General features: G+C 28.4%; 1 protein-coding gene across 1 annotated transcript in view; it reads right to left on the bottom strand.

Annotated features, from left to right (window-relative positions):
• LOC123301266 (ras-responsive element-binding protein 1) overlaps nt 1–17,891 on the bottom strand; it is a 36,907-nt gene extending 19,016 nt beyond the window's left edge. The window contains exon 1 of the mRNA XM_044884004.1: nt 17,864–17,891. The gene's annotated coding sequence lies outside the window, so the exon portion shown is untranslated. The remainder of the gene's footprint in view (nt 1–17,863) is intronic.
• Between the last annotated feature and the right edge of the window lie 818 nt (nt 17,892–18,709).

Genomic DNA, 18,709 nt, shown 5'->3' with positions numbered 1-18,709 from the left:
TCTAACACACACAAAGCAAATTAGATACAAAAACGTTTGTGTACTTGCAATGAAGTTTAAGTCAACCTGTTCATTCGATTTTTTCTGATAATATAAAATATTAATATAAATAAATATTGAATTTTATTCATATGCAAACAAATAATTTTTTTTCTAACGTACGCGGTGGTTACTCATCGCCTGACATATATATTGCAACACCATTTAAAATTATATGGTATGGTACAAATATTGTGCATGATTCCGTAGGATTAATTTTAGATTTCATCTAAGCAGCATCGTTGGATCCAGAACAAAGCTGGTAGCAGAGGTAACAAATTTACTAACTTCACACCATAAATTATTGTTTAAGTGATTTTCTACAATTTTACTTATTAAAATAACCAGTTCATTAATATTAGATAGTTGCCCTGTAAGCGAATTTGGTTAAGACGTAGCCAATTCCGCCCGCGGTATGCTCAGGGTAGCGGGTTCGATTCCCGCCATTGCAACAAAATTAATTTAATTAATAGTTGTAATGGGCTGGTGTAGTGCATGGTGTATGCATGAAAGAGGTGCACTCAGTCTCTGAAATTGAGGAGCTGATAAAAGAAATTATCAACGTGAAAGGTGGTAAAACACATATATCGTATCACAATTTGCTCTATAGCCTAAGTGTGTCCTTCGAGGACAGCCAATATAACAAAACCTAACTTAATATTACATAACCTAATTTTCACGCACCGCTTTTGGGCATATTTTTAGCACATTTTAATATTATTACACAACAATTGGCTCGATTCAAATATAGCTATCACTTTTCATTCACGAGAAATCGCGAAAGAAAAAATATCCCAGAAAATACACACACAATTGCGTACAGACACCCATCTAAAAGTGGTACTAATACATTGTCCATACCATGAAAATAGTTCCTTGAAAATTTCGATTTTGATTTTCAAACCGATTACAATAACTTCACTATAATGAATAGTAAATAACTGCCATTTATTAAAAATATAGGAAAAATTTTCACGTAAATGATATAATTTGTATATCCAGTATTTAGAACATTTGAATTGGAATAAGTAAGTTATAGATTACACGCGTGATAATTAATAATAAACGTGTTATTTTCATAGCTATTTTCCGTAAACTATAAACTCCAAAAATAGATAAAAAAGTAAATCTACTCAATCAAAGTTAACGTAGTGCCGTTTAACATGGCCAAGGTTTCAAGAGTCTAAATTGTACAATCGTAAAAACCCGAATTTTGACGTTATATTGCCCAATTAGAGATTGATTATTATAGAATCCTAATTAATGTGGTTTAAGTTCATACTTGATTAATAAATATATCACATCTTAAAAGATAAAATTTATTAAATAAAACCTTCAAATGAAAACACCTTCAATTTTCAAAGAAATCAATATTTTTAAAATAAAAAATATTTTTACATATAAAAGTAAATTAAAATGATAAGTGATATAAATTTCTTTTAAAAAATTTCACTGATAATATAAAGCCAAAAATTGCATTAAAATTTCTCTAAATAATGCCTGTTACGTAACACTTGAATTGAAAAACACTCTGTATAATTCATAATAATTTCTTTTAGTAGGCTAATTTTAAAAAAACTCATTAATTTGGTGTAAAATATCATCAAATCCTACTAATATTATAAATGTGAAAGTTTGTATATTTGAATGCTTGTATGTCTGAATGTTTGTTAGTCAATGGCGCAAAAACGACAGAACGGAGAACGGACTTGAATGTAATTTGGTTTACAGAAAGTTTATTACTTAGATTATTACATAGGATACTATTTATCCGGGAAAAATGTTAGACTGCTGTGGGATTATCAAAAAAAGAAGTACATTTTCGTATAGACTTGTATTATGGGTAATAAGGAATAATTTAAGCACCAAAAAATTAAAACCCATGAAATTGTGCACAAAGAATGGGTAGGTTAAGTTGGGGTAAGAAAGACGAAGGCTATAAAGCGGTAGTCTTGCTTTAAAGTTGAAATTGTCCAGCGAAGCGAACGGGTAACTGTCAGTAACTATAATAAGTTATAAATAATTTGTTAAAATATAAGAAACATAAAATAAAAAACATTAAATACTAACATACAAATATGACCACGTGACTCATACAATGATAATATATTAAGTTAATAAACAATATCATTAAATCATATGAAATGATCAAATAAGAACAAAGGAGATTGATTACAAATTAATAATTGTTTTACTTTACTTTATTTAATATTAATATAAATTTTATACCATGTGTACAATTTTAATGGTGGTCTAACATAAATCCACCATTTTATTTGCACTCGCGGTATATTGTGATCTTATTGTGTTTTTATAACATATTCAAAAAAAATTGGTCTAGCATTTACTAATTACTTATTTCTAAGAAATTGTGTAAGCCGGTGAATCCTTATCGTATGGATTTTGAGATGGTATCTTAGAAATTAAGAATAGCCATAGATTTACGATTTAGACGAAAAAAGAACGAGAAGTGACGTGGGATACCCGGTAGGAACTATGTTCCTATCTTATGTTCATACATTACAAATGTAGTGCTTACTTTTTTACTCAGATTTTCTTTGATTTGCTGGTTTATAATTGATTATACACATGTTCAATTTTTTAAAAATCATTTTGTGCCTTTTTCCTCTGTCTATATTTTATGAAAGTTTGTATATTTGGATGATTGGATACTTGTAGTCGATTTGCTATCAAAAATACACAATTCAAAAAAAGGAAAATATACAACAGGATAAAAATTATTTAAAAATACAAATGACCGTATGAGTAATTAATTATAAATATTAGTTTTGTGGTACGCTACCTTGCAGGTTAAGAGTAATTAGTTTCTTTAGAGTTTTTTTTCTCTCTCTCGATACTTTTTACATTTCTGTGCGTTGGTAATTTTAGGTTTAATTTTTTTTTCATTTTTTCTTGCACGATACATTATATCTACTTTAACTCTATTCTTTATGAATTAATTGTAATATTAGTTAAAATAGACATACTTCTGATTTAGTAGTCAACCCCACATGTGCGAGCACTATGCACAATTTGTTTGATCAGAATATTTAACATGGCATAACATAAAATTTCTTTGTTCTTTCTTTAAATTATCACAATTATGTTTCAATTCTGATAAACAAACAAACCCATTTTTTTAATGAAAATACATAAGTTTTGGACAAAAATTACAAACTTAGTGTGAAGTTTGGCATCATAGAAATAATTACTTTTACAAATCGAATGAACAATTTAAAAAAATTGACAACACGGTATCAATGTTATTATTATTTTTTCATTAATAATGAAAATTTTAACTTATCTTATTCAATAAATAAATAAAATAATAAATGAAAAATAAAATTTTTTTGTGATATATAAGTATTTTTTCGCATTTTATTAAAAATTAATATCATTCAATGAAAAATTAAATAAATATTTAAAAAAAAATCAACAAACATTATTTTATTTATTTATATTAATTTATTAATAAGATAACAAACATAAAAAGACACTAAATATTCAATTTTGTTTAATATTTCAAGGTAGAAAAAAAAATTCAAATCTAATACAATTTATTGATTGATTTGTGAAGTGTGTACTAATTTCTGATTAATTATAGATTTAAATTGCTTATCAAATTAGTCAACATACATTTTATTGTACATAAAAATTATTTTCAGGGCCGTATTTATATAATAACAAGGCTTATTAAATTTTTAGAAAAAAATTACTTTTAATTTCTCATGCTACTTCTATATATAGGTAGATTCATAAACTTGTCGCGCCTCTGAATTGTTGAAATATTGGGAAAAGTATTTTGCCATGGGCAACCGTTGGAAAAAATTTTAAACAGGCTTAAACTGAATGCTAGCAAGTTTTGACTAAATTGATGGATATTTTGAAACCACAGTAATTTACAAGAATACTTTTCAAATCTCTTAATAAAATATCTAATAAAATTAACCTATTCTTTTAATAGTGTAGTCATTCTAGACGCGATTTCTGGGTTTCACAAGATTTAAGCCTGATTAATATGACTTTCATATTGACTTCTTGGCGTCACTAATTTATCAAATACAATTATTTTGCACCTTTTAATGAAATGAAAATTTAAACGTACATACATCGATAAGATTTTAAAATAAGTATCTATTTTGTTATTGTCTGGAAATACTGCAATGGTGGAAATTTTTGCTCAAATTCTTATGCTCTTTAAGCCACAGATTGCGATGCTGGACATATATATGATGTTATTTTGCAAGGTAAAAATCTTGTAATGTATACAAGTTACGGCATTCAGATCACAAATAATATCAAATCAGTTGATTTTATTTTCAAACGGATTGTATTCTATCGTCTTCCAATCTCCAGGTGATTAAATAATACGATCATCATATTGCAACCCTGAATTGTATTTTATAAAAATAAGGTAAATCTGGTTTTTTTACGTTAAAAAAAAAATAAATAAACACCTGCTTTCTTTTATATCAATGAAACGCGTGCCATCAAGTTTTATTTGAGGTAGCTAACCACAGTTTTTAAAAATTTTTTTTTTTTTTTTTTTTTTTTTTTAAATTGATGATGGTTTTATAAAAAAAAAAACATATGTTCTTAAAAGGAATAAAAGTTTTTTAATATCTTTCTCCTGCTCCAAATGTACATGGTGTTAAATTGTTTACAGTTTACGCTCGCTGCGATTGGATCATGGCATCGACTCGATTTACTGTGCTTTAAAACTGAATCCTCTTTGCTGATCGATCAATATTGTAGGAATTTTATGAATACTTGTGGAAAAAATCTAATGAAATTACTTTCAACTATACATCAACTATCTAACCTAGATCTAATACATTCCTTGGAGACGATGTTCAAAAACCACACCAAAAACTATTTTTTTTTTTAGTAAAGTTATGAATAATATTTTTGTGAAAGTTTTTTATTTTTAATGTGTAAAAAGGAATATATTAAAAATATGTTAAAATTTATAAATATATATCGTTCAGCTTCATAAATCAGAAGCATATTTTTTTATTTAATTTAAATAATAATTACAATATATAATAATAAATAATATTACCGCGGATTATTTCATAAGATTTAAGAGAAAAATAATAATAATTGGTGTACGATACTCTCGTATGACCTCTGTGTATGAAACAAGGATTATAAGCAAAGCTATTTATCAATAGGACTTTTCATTTAAAAAATGATTCTTATTTGTTTTGAACAGATGTCAATCAAGTAAAGACACATATCTTCTTAATTTGTCAAAAAGCGCTGTTTGATAAAGGTAAAAGATATTAGATTTTCTTATAGTTAATAATTTATTGACAATTGTTCGAAACAAAAGCAAATTATGAATTTGACAAAGCTAGTTATGTATGACATCTGGTGATTTAAATTTAAATTATAATAAGATTGCATTACCTTTTACATTAGTCAAAAAATGAGTATATATTGAATATTGCCTAAGAAAATAGAAATTTCCGAGATTGGAATTTTTTCCCGTAAATAAGATATAAAATTAGCCACTTTCAACAGCGATTCTACTACTATTTTTAAAATTACTGATTTTTATCATGATATGAGTAAAACTTTAAGGTTACAAATCGTTCTTTTACGCAATTTTTCTTGAGTATTTAACGGATATTGATACGGAAATTAGCTGATAAATTTTATGAAGTGGAAAAGCCATGTAACCTCAAAGAAACAAGGCAGCAATTTTCTTAAATAAATAATACTGGATTAATTAAATTAATTTAGAAGTTTATTAATCAAAGTATCACCCTCGGGTAAACATCTGGTTATTTATCTGACTGTTTTGTCGATCCTGAATAGTAGGGCTTCACACGATATTATTCTTTGTACCTGCCTCGTTTCTTATACCTACGGGACCATAGACCATAGGATAATCCAGCACCAGCTGTTGAATTTTCAGATGTACCTTGACCATTGATTAGTAACGAACAAGTAGTGAAAATTACTTACAAATCATTAGCTCAGTTGGTTAAGGCGTAACCAATTACGTCCGCTGTATGCTTAGGGTAGCGGGTTCGATTCTCGCCATCGAAACAAAATTAATTTAATTAATAGTTGGTGATGGACTGGTGTAGTGCATGGTATATGCATGAAGGAGGTGCACTCAGCCTCTGCAATTGAGGAACTGATAAATGAAATTATCAGCAGAAAGGTGGTAAAACACATATATGGTATCACAATGGGCTCTATAGCCTAAGTGTGTCTGGACAGCCAATATAACCTAGCCCTACCTAATCCTGCAGGATGGTTCCGCTATGGTATTGGCGACATCAAAGTATCAATTATGACATCAAGATCATGACAATAATGTTTAAGAGAGACTTTACTAGATTAACTTTAAAATGCAAATTAATGTGAATTTTTACATTCACACTTACATTTTTGCTTCATTTCGTTTAGGGTGAGATCTAGGCAAGAATACGGACAAGCCTTTCGTTTATCCAGACTCGATCGAATATTGTAGCCTGTCTGAATACAGAGGTAAATTACAGATAATTTCATAAAAAAATATTTGTTATTATTATTAATTAAACAATTCATCCATACAGACATGACCACTGATTTGTTTTATATTACAAAACACACATATATGTAAATGAATTTCATTACCCTGCGCCAAGCGCGTGTTCTAATCACACACAACACATAATTGTCATGCGTATTTAGAGTAATAAATTGTGTAATTTTTGCAACAAAAAAATTTATCAAAAAAATTTATTAATATATTTTTTTATGAATTTTATTATTTATTTATTTTTTAATAAATAAATTTCATTATTGAAAAGTGATACTGTAATACATACATATGTGCGTGACTATGTTTCATGGTTGAGATGATCCTCTTACTCTGCAAGCCAAGGAGGAGAAAAGAAATATTAATAAATCCAACAACGTTCTACTGATTATCAAACGTACTACAAAGTTGTTACTTAAAAAGAAATATTTTTTTTTTTTTTGAAATTTATACAAAATATATATGAATATTATTATTGCGACATTTAATAACTTTTTATTATTATAATTTTTTTAGTTTCTCCTTTTTTTATATTAATGATATACCTTAGATAATGAATTCTAAGAAGATTTTGTCTAAATAATACGTTATAAAAAATCTATGGGATAATTGCAAAGATATTTGAAATGCAGTAATGAATTGAATTTGAAATTTTTGTAATAATTATTGTGATCTATAGAAATGTTATATATTTCGAAGCAGAATATTCTTTCACTCATTGAGATGATAAAGAGAGTACCTAAAAATTATTTCAGTTAAGGATGTATGAGCGAGTAAGATCAAGTATTTTCAGATAAACAAATATACTTTGATAATGAATTATGTTATAACTAGACGATATAAGACGAAAAGTAAGAATAAAATTTTTTGATATCTGGCGTAATTTTCTAAATATTGAAAAAAGTAAATTGTTCAGTTTCTAATAATTCGAAAACCAAGGCAGATAACGAAAAATTTTATTCTTATTTTTCACCTACATTCATGAAGAAAAAGATGAAAATAATTTAAATCCTAAATCTACACTGGTCGTAAATGAATGGAGAAACTTTGTTTTTTTTATGTCATTGCAAATATGTTTACTTTCTATTAAAAAGTTTTTTATTTGTTTTCATTCGTTCCAAATGAAAATTACCAAAAACTTACAAAATATGTCGTTTTTAAAGATGTCTCCATAAAGGCAATGAATTTTATATCGATTTTAAATTATTTTTTCTTAAAAATTTGCATGAATACCAAAGGTGAAATTTTAACCATATATTCTTTGAATAAAAGTCTACTTATGCAAAAATTTTGAGCCTTTAATGAGATCATTTAATCGAAATACGGTAAAAGCATTTTAAATTATCTATTCAAAAATGCTCTATCTAAATAGTGATCCTAATGCAAATTAGTATATCCGTCAAACTCAGGGATTTTTTACCATCGGTGTCTTCTTTACGCTAGATTTTCCTGCAAGGTGGAGAGAGACCTTAAACTCAACAAGAAGAGGGTGATTTTGTCTTTTTTAACAAAAGTAATTTTTCTGGACGTTTTTGCTTACACAAAAGTATTTTTATCGATTACAAATGGAGTAAACAAACATATACCGAATTAACGCTTGTCAAAATAAATCTTTAGAGAAACTTATTCTTTTAAGTTTTTCGACTTTTAAAGCTGTGTAACAAGGGAATAAAATAATAATTTTTCTCTTTTTTAACCCCCGAACCAAAAAAGGGGTGTAATAAGTTTGACCGCTATGTGTGCCTGTCTGTGGCATCGTAGCGAATAAACGGATGAACCAATTTTGATTTTTTTTATGTTTCGTTTGAAAGGCAATTTAATGGAGAGTGTTCTAAGCTACGTTTCAAGCGCAGGTTTAGGGTTTCGTACTCGGAATTCTAAAAAATTGGTGATGATTTTCAAATCGGTTCAGTTTGGAGAAGGCTCTAAGGAAAAAGGTAATTTAACGAGAGTGTTCTTAGATATGTTTCAAGTATGAATTCAGGGTTACGTACCCGAAAAAAATGTCGAGGATTTTTTGTATTTTTTAAATTTCACTTGTTAATAAAATAATAACAATTTTTCGCTAGTTACTTCTTTAGAGAAAAGTCGCACTAACGATAAAAATATTTTCTGGCAACTTATGTATTCTACCGATATTTTATGAAAATTATTTCTAAAAAAAAATAAAATATGATAATAATTATTTCACAGACGTTTAAGGAAGCAATGTCCGTTAAAAATTATTACAAACAGATAATCACCTGCCACTAAACAGCGTGCTCGGCACTAGGTGCGTACATAATATACAATACACAGCTACAATGTATAGGTACAATTGATCGTTAAAAAAACAACCAGCGTTTATTTTTTTTATCCAAAACACCCGCACAATTAGGCATTAAATAATATATTTGTATTAACAAAAGATAAAAACACATATGTAAACTCTTCCTCTCCTTCAAAAAAAAAAAAATTGTCATATTTGAGAGAATATTAACAGTCAGATCGAAAAAATTCACCAGGTGCATTAGCTACCAAAGTTTTCTATGAAAAAAATTACATGAAACTGATAAAAAAAAATTATATAATTGCATTATATCATAACATTTCGCTGGCTAGAAGCAGATGATGATATTAAAATAAATTACCTGGGGGAAAAATATCTAGAAAAAAAAAACGGAGTAAGTGCATGTTTTTTTTTTTAGTACACAGGCAATTCTCTAGAATATAATCATGGGAAAATACAATAAACTGTGTAATCAGACACACACCAGAAAGTTACCTGTATATTATATACAGATATATAAAATATACCCCAGTTTGAAAAACGTAGGAGTCACATTCACATAATAATAATGATCTCACCATCACTAACTCTTTTAAAATTTAGGGTAGATAATAAATAAATACGACGCGACCACGTAGTACCATTCACTTTTTGTTAATCGTCTCCCCCGAAAAAATAAATATATTTATATTATTTATCAAATTTTATTAATAAATATAATATAATCAAGTTAAAATGTATGAAAAATTGTATTTTATTTTTAAATAATAATAAGTTAATGGGCATCATCTTCAGCGGATTTCAGATCCAGGTAGTAAATTATGATTAATTATATTCAATTTTAATATATATTTAAAAAAATTGTAATTTCAGTTTCACAATGTAGTAAATAAGTTATTTCTAAATTATTTTGATTTCATTGAACTAAAAAAGTTTCTTAGTTGAAAATCAAAAAGTTAGACGCTTGATAAGAATAGAGTTTTCGAGTATGCATTACAAAACAACGGAGTGTACCTATATTTACGTCGTAAAACACTTTTTTATCGACATTCGAAAAAAGACGTTTTCTAAAAATGAAACCTAGCTAGATCGAAAATTGTTGGAGCCATTTCCGAGATTCTTGAAAAATTTTCTTCAAAATCTTGATAAGTACTCCAAATTAATTAAATTTTAGATAACATGTCTTAATTTGGATAAATGAAATTTATTTGAAAAATGAAAAAAATTTAAGTCCATCCCTGTTTAATCAATTTTAATGCAATAATTACTTAAAAAGAAAAAATTATGATATTTCAAAATACTTAGTCATACATTTCACAACTTAGATAATATTTGGCTGTGATCCAAGCTCTCTAAAAAGAAAGATTCTTAATGATTTTTAATATTGAAAAAATTGCATCATAAAAATTGTACTTATACCTTAAAAAACATAAAAAAATTTATACAAAAATAGAGAAATAATTGAGAAAGTTATAGAAATTACTGTTGCAATGTTTGAGATAATTACATATTTTTCCAGATATAGTTTATAAATATTCGGATATAGTTTAAATAAGTAAAGATTTAAAAAAAAAATGATGTGAGTGGCCTCTGTTATAGAGGCCACGTGTATATCTGAGGAGCGGAGGTTAAACACCATTATCTATTTTGAAGTATTGCAAAATTAAAAAATTTTTTACAATTTTTTAGAAGATATGTTTTTTATCAACCGAAAAATTTTATGAAAACAAATATCTCAAACTTCTAACTTTATCTTATGTACTAAAACATAGATTATATAATATACTAGCTGTGAACTACCCGCTTTGCTGGGCAACATTCCCACTTTCACCCCTCCCCCCATATTCCATATCCTTTTCTAGGTTACTATCTATCACCTAACTAAATTTCATCAAAATCCGTTCAGCCGTTTAGGCACGATAGAGCAAAACTCCCAGCAAAAACCATAAAAAAATCACTAACTCAATTCAGTTTTCTGCCTACTTCCTACCCCCTAAGTACGATGACGTGGTCATTTTGATCTTATATCCGTTTTTAGGTAACCATCTATTACCTTACTAAATTTCATCAAAATCTGTTCAGCCGTTTAGACGTGAAAGAGCAAAAGTCCCAACAAAAACGACTAAAAATCACTAACTCAATTTAGTTATCTGCCTACTGCCTACCCCCTAAGAACGATGGCGTGATTATTTATAGCCTATGACCATTTCTAGGTTATCATCTATCACCATACCAAATTTCATCAAAATCCGTTCAGCCGTTTAGGCGTGAAAGAGTAACAGACAGACAGACAGAGTTACTTTCGCATTTATAATGTTAGTATGGAAGTATGGATTAATTCTCCCAGTTAAATTTCAAATGAATATCATTTTTAAGATCGTATAGAAAATATCCCAAGAAGTTAGAACTAAATAGAAATAAAATTAGACATCAAATTTACAGCAAACTAATTTTAATAGAAATGGCTACAGTAGTTCTGAAGTCAATTCTATTTCAACGAACAAGAGACGAAGAGTCAGTCAGAGCATTAGTCAGCATGCATGTATATACAATATACAATCATCACAGAAAATCGTTTAGTCATCACCACGTCTTATTGAGTTGGTGCAGAGGAGCTATACATACGAAGGTAACCCAGCTAACAATCTAGCTTATACACACATACATACATAGACAAAATAAAGGAAGGCTAGCTAGCTTCCTAACTTAAAAGTACCTACTACATATCTATACCTATCTTCTGACCAGAAAATATACGTCTATATAGTATAATAACATTTTCAAACAACAAGTCTATCTGTTTGTCTGTCCATTTGAATCGGTTGCGTTGCCATAGCAACAAGAATATATCAAAATCAACACAAACAACATAGAAAAACGAAATAGACAATAACACCTTTCTCACAAATTACATCATAACACGCCTGTAACAAACACGCCGCGCAGTGCACCACCACACTTCTTCTTTTTCATCGAAGGTACCACTATACATACAACACGTACATACAGGTAAATCCATTTGGTGCGCGTAATACCCGCACTTACTTACATTAAAACGTATTTATCGAGAGGTAATAACACAGGTCTTAGTATAATCATCCCGTAGTTTTTGTTTTCTTTTATATCACAAAGCAAGAACAATGTGGGTGGCAATCAAACGGTACTAACCACAAAACCAAGATTTTGTAGTTAAAATTAATACTGCAGAGAACTTTGAGATATCGATAAAGAATTCTGTAACAAAAGTTCAGCCGCTGAGACTCAATTTATTATCAGTTTCCCTAATCGTGACTGAAATTCCTTGACATTTCCAGAATCTCTGAGATAGGTTAGGTTAGAATGGCTGTCCTGGGGTGGGACATACTTAAACCATTGAGTTCGTTGTGATACCGAAAAAAGAGTTGGCCCATCCCGGCCACTACTCCATGTTTATGAACAGCAGGAGTGCTTTGATGTCGACGGACTTTAGGTCGGAGAGATCGTCAAAGAGAGGTTGGTTCAAAAAAGTCCATCTTCTCATGGCTGGACAGTGACAGAGAAGATGAGACATTGTCTGCTCCTCTTCTCCTCTGTGACAGCTCCTGCAATAGTCGTGATACACTGTCAGGCCCAGGCGTTCAGCATGCCTGTAGCCCAGCCAATGTCCTGTAATAGCCGCAACAACTTTGCTAATAGAATCCCTTGGAAACGATATAAGATCTTCGGAACGCCTACGATTGTACTCAGACCACATCTGTCTTATAGTACCACAAGTACGAGGACTTTTGTATTGGAACCAGTTTTATTTATTGCATGTCCTTTGATACAAAGGTAGTTCAGAAGTCCTATAGCTCGAATACCTATACTTTAGTATATTTCTAGGCGACACTTTATTTCTTTCACTTGAGTGAAAATCGTTTCATCGTAAGTGATGGTATCGTTTGAAAAAGACGTTTTCGCATTCACACAGAATGTGCACTACGGTTTCCTCAATTTCATGATAAAATCTGCAGAGATCGTCGTTCTTCTGCGAAATTGATTATATTCAAATGCTTGTTAAGTTTCGAATGGCCGGTAAGTAACCTCAAATGCGTCATAAAAGACGATTATGAAGTATTTCGAGATCATTAACTCAAGAAGTATTTCCTTGTCATAATTTACCAACTAAGTAAATGCATTTACTTCAATCAAGAAATTTTTTTTTATTTGAATTTTTTCGTAAGCCTAATAGATACTAGTATGTGATAAGTATTTAAACAATTAATGATACTTATTATATATCACTTATTTAAAATTTTTTATATCGATTTTTACTAATTACTTCATCCATTACTTCTTCAGCATATTTTATTTTTGCAAAAAAAAAAATAATTGACGTAAACATATAAAATCAAATGATTATAAAAAAAATCTTATTCATTTATTTATCAATTTGATTGATTAAAAAAATCAAATTGTAATTACTAAACAATTTAATGAATAAAAATAATTTTATTTTAGATTAAATTCTAAAACCACATTAAATATACATATATTGGACAGGTTCGTTCAAATTGTGGTCATCATGATATGATGATGACTCAGGAAACAGTACAAAAATCGGATGTTAATGTGTCATACTTTGAATATATGTCGCAGACATCATATCTTAATTCTCGTCATTCTTCTTAATGTCAATACAAATTTAGGCACTTTTCGTTTTATTATTAAGCTTCTCGACAAGGTCAATAAAAAGGATTGATTAAAGTTTTAAGATAATTTCTTCGTTCAACATACCAGATATTATGCCGAAACTACCTAAAATAGATTCAGAAATGGTCAAATGAATATTTTCGGAGGAGTCTGCAAAATGAAATCATTTGTATAAGAAGGTTAGAAAGCATCAAATCTCAAATTAATCTTTGTTTTATTTTTTGGTCCTCAATTACTTTTTTCTAATTGATAAATGGTGAGTAGCCCTAGTCTAAATTTTAACTACTGAAAAAGCAGTATACTTCCTGTTTCAATTAATACGAATTTTTATTGCCAGTTGGCGGAATTTATCGGATTTGAATTTGAATATTTTGACTGACCTTTAAAAATATTTTGATATCTGGTGGTCTAAATTGGAACTACTGAAAACGGGTCCACATCCTGTTTTAATTAGTACGAATTATTATCGCCAGTTGGCGGGTTGTAAGTCTCTGTTAATTATTGTATGAATAGAAAAGTTTGAAATTCATGAATCAAAATGATCCTAGAGTTAGCCAAATTAATCTGAATAAAACTGTTCTTCACGACATCGATACATATATTCGAAATGAAATCGATACATAACTGGCCAAAAAGTATCCGAGCCAAGATCGTGTAATGAACGATTTCGGCTCATTAACGAGACTCTGCATAGTGGCACTTTTGATCAAATTACGCTTTTGATGTTCTTATAACAAGTAAATATTTCTGGAGCCTTAATTCAAGACAATAAGTATTTGACTGCTTAAAAATTAAAGTAACTATCAAGCAGTTAAGTATACATATTTTCTTGCAATTACTGTGTAACGGTAAATTTTATTAAAATAGGTACATTCCCTTCCCCCATGGTGGCATTTGGAACACTCTATAATATTTCGGCGTCCTTTAACACAGCAATTTAATTTTTGACTAAATATATGTGGAGTTTAAGCAAAATGACGAATTTTGCGTCATGCCTATAATATACAATATAAACAAACAATTAATAAATAATTCCATGAAGATGAGGTCCATTGTTTTTATTTATTTATTTTTTCAAAACAAAATAATATTATATTCTTGAAATTAAGGTTCTTCGATTACTTATAAAATATAAAATTCCAAGAATAAATAGTTCTAAGTACGGATCAACTAAAAAATACCCAATTACTCATGTAAATTAATGTCAGTGCGTACACATATTTTAAAAGACTCCCCTGCACTATTCAAGCGTCGAGGATGTAAAACGTTCATATTTTTTTAAATAACTAGTCAATTTTTTGTTAATAGCAGAATTCTTGATTATTTTTAACCATTTCCTAGAAGTTTTTAACCCGCCAACTGAAAAAAAAGGGTGTTATAAGTTCGACCGCTATGTGTGTGTGTCTGTCTGTGGCACCGTAGCGCCTAAACGGATGAATCGATTTTGAATTTTTTTTTTTTCGTTTGAAAGGTAATTTAATGGGGGGTGTTCTTAGCTATGTCTCTACGAGTTTATAGTTCCGTACCCGAAAAAACTAAAACATTGGCGATGATCTTCAAAATCGACTCAGTTTGGAAAAAGCTTTAAGGAAGAAGGTAATTTAATGGAGAATGTTCTTAGATATGTTTAAAGTACGAGTTTAGGATTCCGTACCCGAAAAATTTGTCGGAGGTTTTTTTAATTTTGTAAATTTAACTTGTAATTATATTAAAAAAATTATTGAACTATTAAAAATAAATTTCAGAAGATGCATCTTGACAGACACGGTAGGAGTTATGATTATAATAAAGTACAAAATCTACATAGATGTAATGTATATTGCCTATATTGTTTCAGAAATGGCGAATACAATTTCGAAAATATATATTTGAGGGACTATATTTACGGACACATTGTCATTAAATACAGCTTAAAATGATATCGCATCTTTAGAATTCAAATTTTTTCACTAACTCAAAATTTGTAAATTTTTCCGCTTTTTACCCGACTATCAAGGAGTGTATGTATGTATGTATATTTGTAAATTTCTTAATTACCTCATATCTTCCCAACGGCTCAATCGATTTCGACAGTTAAGGTATTCGGTAGTATTCGTTTAAAAAATCGAAATATCCTTAGATAGGTATTTGAAAAAAAGAAACAAAATGTCGGATTTTTGGCGCGAAATAGAATTTCGTTAATAAGGAAAAATTAACCAAATCTATAGAGTAGGGTATCAAAATAAAGGAAATTCAAAAGGGATTACAAAAATTGGGAATAATAAATGGTCTAAAAAGTTTTAATATAGAATAAGAGGTTTTTTTAGTGCCGGGAAACTAAAAATTTTTAAATAAAATAAATTAATTAAAAAATTAAAAACCCGACTGCGTTATATAAACTCTGAAAGAAAAAAAACAGTCAAATTGTTTATATATCGACTTTGTTGGGGCCCATTAAAATCTAGACTACCTTCAATTGTACCAATAATCGGTTCCGATTGTTAAAGTTTCAATGTAAACGACTGGACTTGTGTGTTTCTCTTCAGATTTGATTTAACGCAGCCGGGTTTTTATTTTTTTAAATTATTTATTTTATTATAAGAATTTTCACATTTTTTTTTAGTTGTCTGTTTGTAGATTTGGAAATAATTGTAAAGTTTGAATATTATTAAATGAATGGGTATCTTTGAGGATGATACACGCAAAAACCGAAGACGAACAAATTAATTTTCACATAATGATAAATGAATTCGTGGATGTATTGAAAATTTTTTATAGAAAAGAAAATTTTTTCTTGTTAATTTTCGTACCAGTTTATTCCTATTGAACCCTCTATACACGTCTATTGTTATTCATCTGTATATGCTTTAATATCGATCGTTACTGAGAAAAATTTTTATTATATGTACAAAGCTACACACAATAATACAATAACTGTTTTTCCTTTGTGAAAAATTACCTTTTTTTTTTATTTTTTATTATGAAATGAAATGAGATAAACTATTTTTTCGTATACATGTTAAAAAGAAAGAGAATCTACTTTGTGTGTGTGTGTTGCTTGTGTATAGGTTTTTTTTGCATTGCGGGGGAAAAAAGAATTCTAAGAAAATTGTAGATTACTTAGAACTGATTAAATTTAAATAGAAAATGTCTGAGTAGGCAATTTTCTTTTATATAAGAACAATTTTTTTTGTTTCAAGATCATATAATTTGATATCGGAAAATTAGTGAAAAACTTTAATCAATAATAATATACTTGAAAATTTTTTTTATTGATAAAAACTTATTTTTCCGAACTATAAAAACAATTGAAAACAAAAATAGTTTCAAAAAGATAAAAGAGGTGCAATAAAGGGGTTGGGAAATCTTTTTGGATTAATTTTAATCAATATCCGTTTCTTGCTTAAACCATTTGATAAAATGCATGATTAAATTGATAGAAAAAACAAGACATTTTAGAAAATTCTCATACTGTATACATATTGCTACAGAAAACATGCGCATTTCAAAACTCGTACCTAGAAAAGATATATTCGAGATTCGATTTTGGGAGATTATTATATGCTGCATGATGTGAGCTAGAAAATATATATATATATATATACACAGTCATCAGCCCAGCCACCAACAACAAGGTATAGCTCGAATTCTATATATAGAATTAGGTCTCCTCCCAATTCAATATCTCGCAAGCTCATACACCATCACATAGTACACCAGAGAACCCCTATAATATAACCAAGTATTCCACCCTCTCAATATACGAGAGTAACGTCCACCATTTATATATATAAAACGCCCCTTTACACACCTGCCGCAGCTTCGAGCTACCTCTATCATGGACGCCATATAGCTCTAACGCCCGGCGTAAATCTATAATCCGACGCTGCAGTTACTATGACAACGATGCAGGAAAACATAAAACCAGATAGTACTAATTTTGTAGATAATAAAATAAAAAAAACTTTCTGCGTTTTTTTCCCTTTTCGAGCATTATTTTTATAATAATTAAAGTGTTTTTGTTTTGACAAAAAATCTTTTTTTTTTTGTCCCATAAAATTAATCTTAAAATTGATAAAAACAAAACAATTCAATTTTGATAATATAGATTTTTTTGAAAACAATAATATTACAATTTAAGACGAAATAAATTCGATAACATTTCGATAAGCTCTAAAATCTGTTATAATTTGCCAAAATACAAATAAAATCACAAAACTATGTTGAATTGAAATAATTAAGTGTTAATTAATTGTTTTTTCCGGCCAGGATATATTTTAAATACAACATCTTATAAAAACTTTTCAAGATTGGAATTTTCTATAAAAATATTGATAAATTATAAAAGATTAAGCAAAATTACTTACCATATTTATTAAAATCAATTATATCCATTTTTGGAAAAATTACATATCGTAAATTTCCATTGTCTTTAAAAGGCACATGGTTTTTTTTTCGAAGAATGAAAATTTTTTAACACTATTTTTCAAACTACACAAAATTATAATATACAAAAAAAATTGTTTATTTTTAAATGTTCACAGAAAAAAAAATTATATTCGGCTTTTTTTTTACATCACAACAAAAAAATAATTGTAAATTTTTCACAAAAAAAGTCTTTAAAAAGATAATAATTAACAAAAAAAAGTCTTATTTGATTTTATTATTGTTATAATGTTGACTTTATATTTTAAATATAATAAAAATGTGGATATTTTTGTTTATTTGAAAAATCAAAAAATAACATAAAAAAATAACATGATCACATCACAAAGATCTTGTGTGGACTTCTGAAGCTGATCATAGGACGTATTCCAAAAGATAATCTCTCTCAGTAATGGTCAAAAGATTCTATTGTTTAGTGGGGCAAACTAATGAGGAGAAATTCAATAGCTGTTATAAGTAGGGGTATTCTCATATACAATATCATAATTTTATACTTATACACTGTGTTGTGTAGTATTCATAGTCGTTTTATTCAAGGGGAAATTATTATCACCTGTTGTAATAATTTATATCTAAGCGGAATTCTTATTTTGTATAATCTATGACCCTAAATAGAAGGGTAACTTATCTTCCTACTTAAACCAGTTCTTTTTTAGAAGAGAATAAGTTTTTGTGATAATAGTTAACAAAAAATTATTTTTCTCTTTAAATGTGATTTAATATTCTTTAAATAAGATCTGATAGATACACTTAGCTAAATTCATAGT

This window comes from Chrysoperla carnea, chromosome 1, assembly GCF_905475395.1.
Source record: "Chrysoperla carnea chromosome 1, inChrCarn1.1, whole genome shotgun sequence".
In the NCBI taxonomy this organism is placed as follows: Eukaryota; Metazoa; Arthropoda; class Insecta; order Neuroptera; family Chrysopidae; genus Chrysoperla; species Chrysoperla carnea.
The sequence above is the reverse complement of the archived record's forward strand: the minus strand, read 5'-3'. Positions and strand labels throughout refer to the sequence as shown.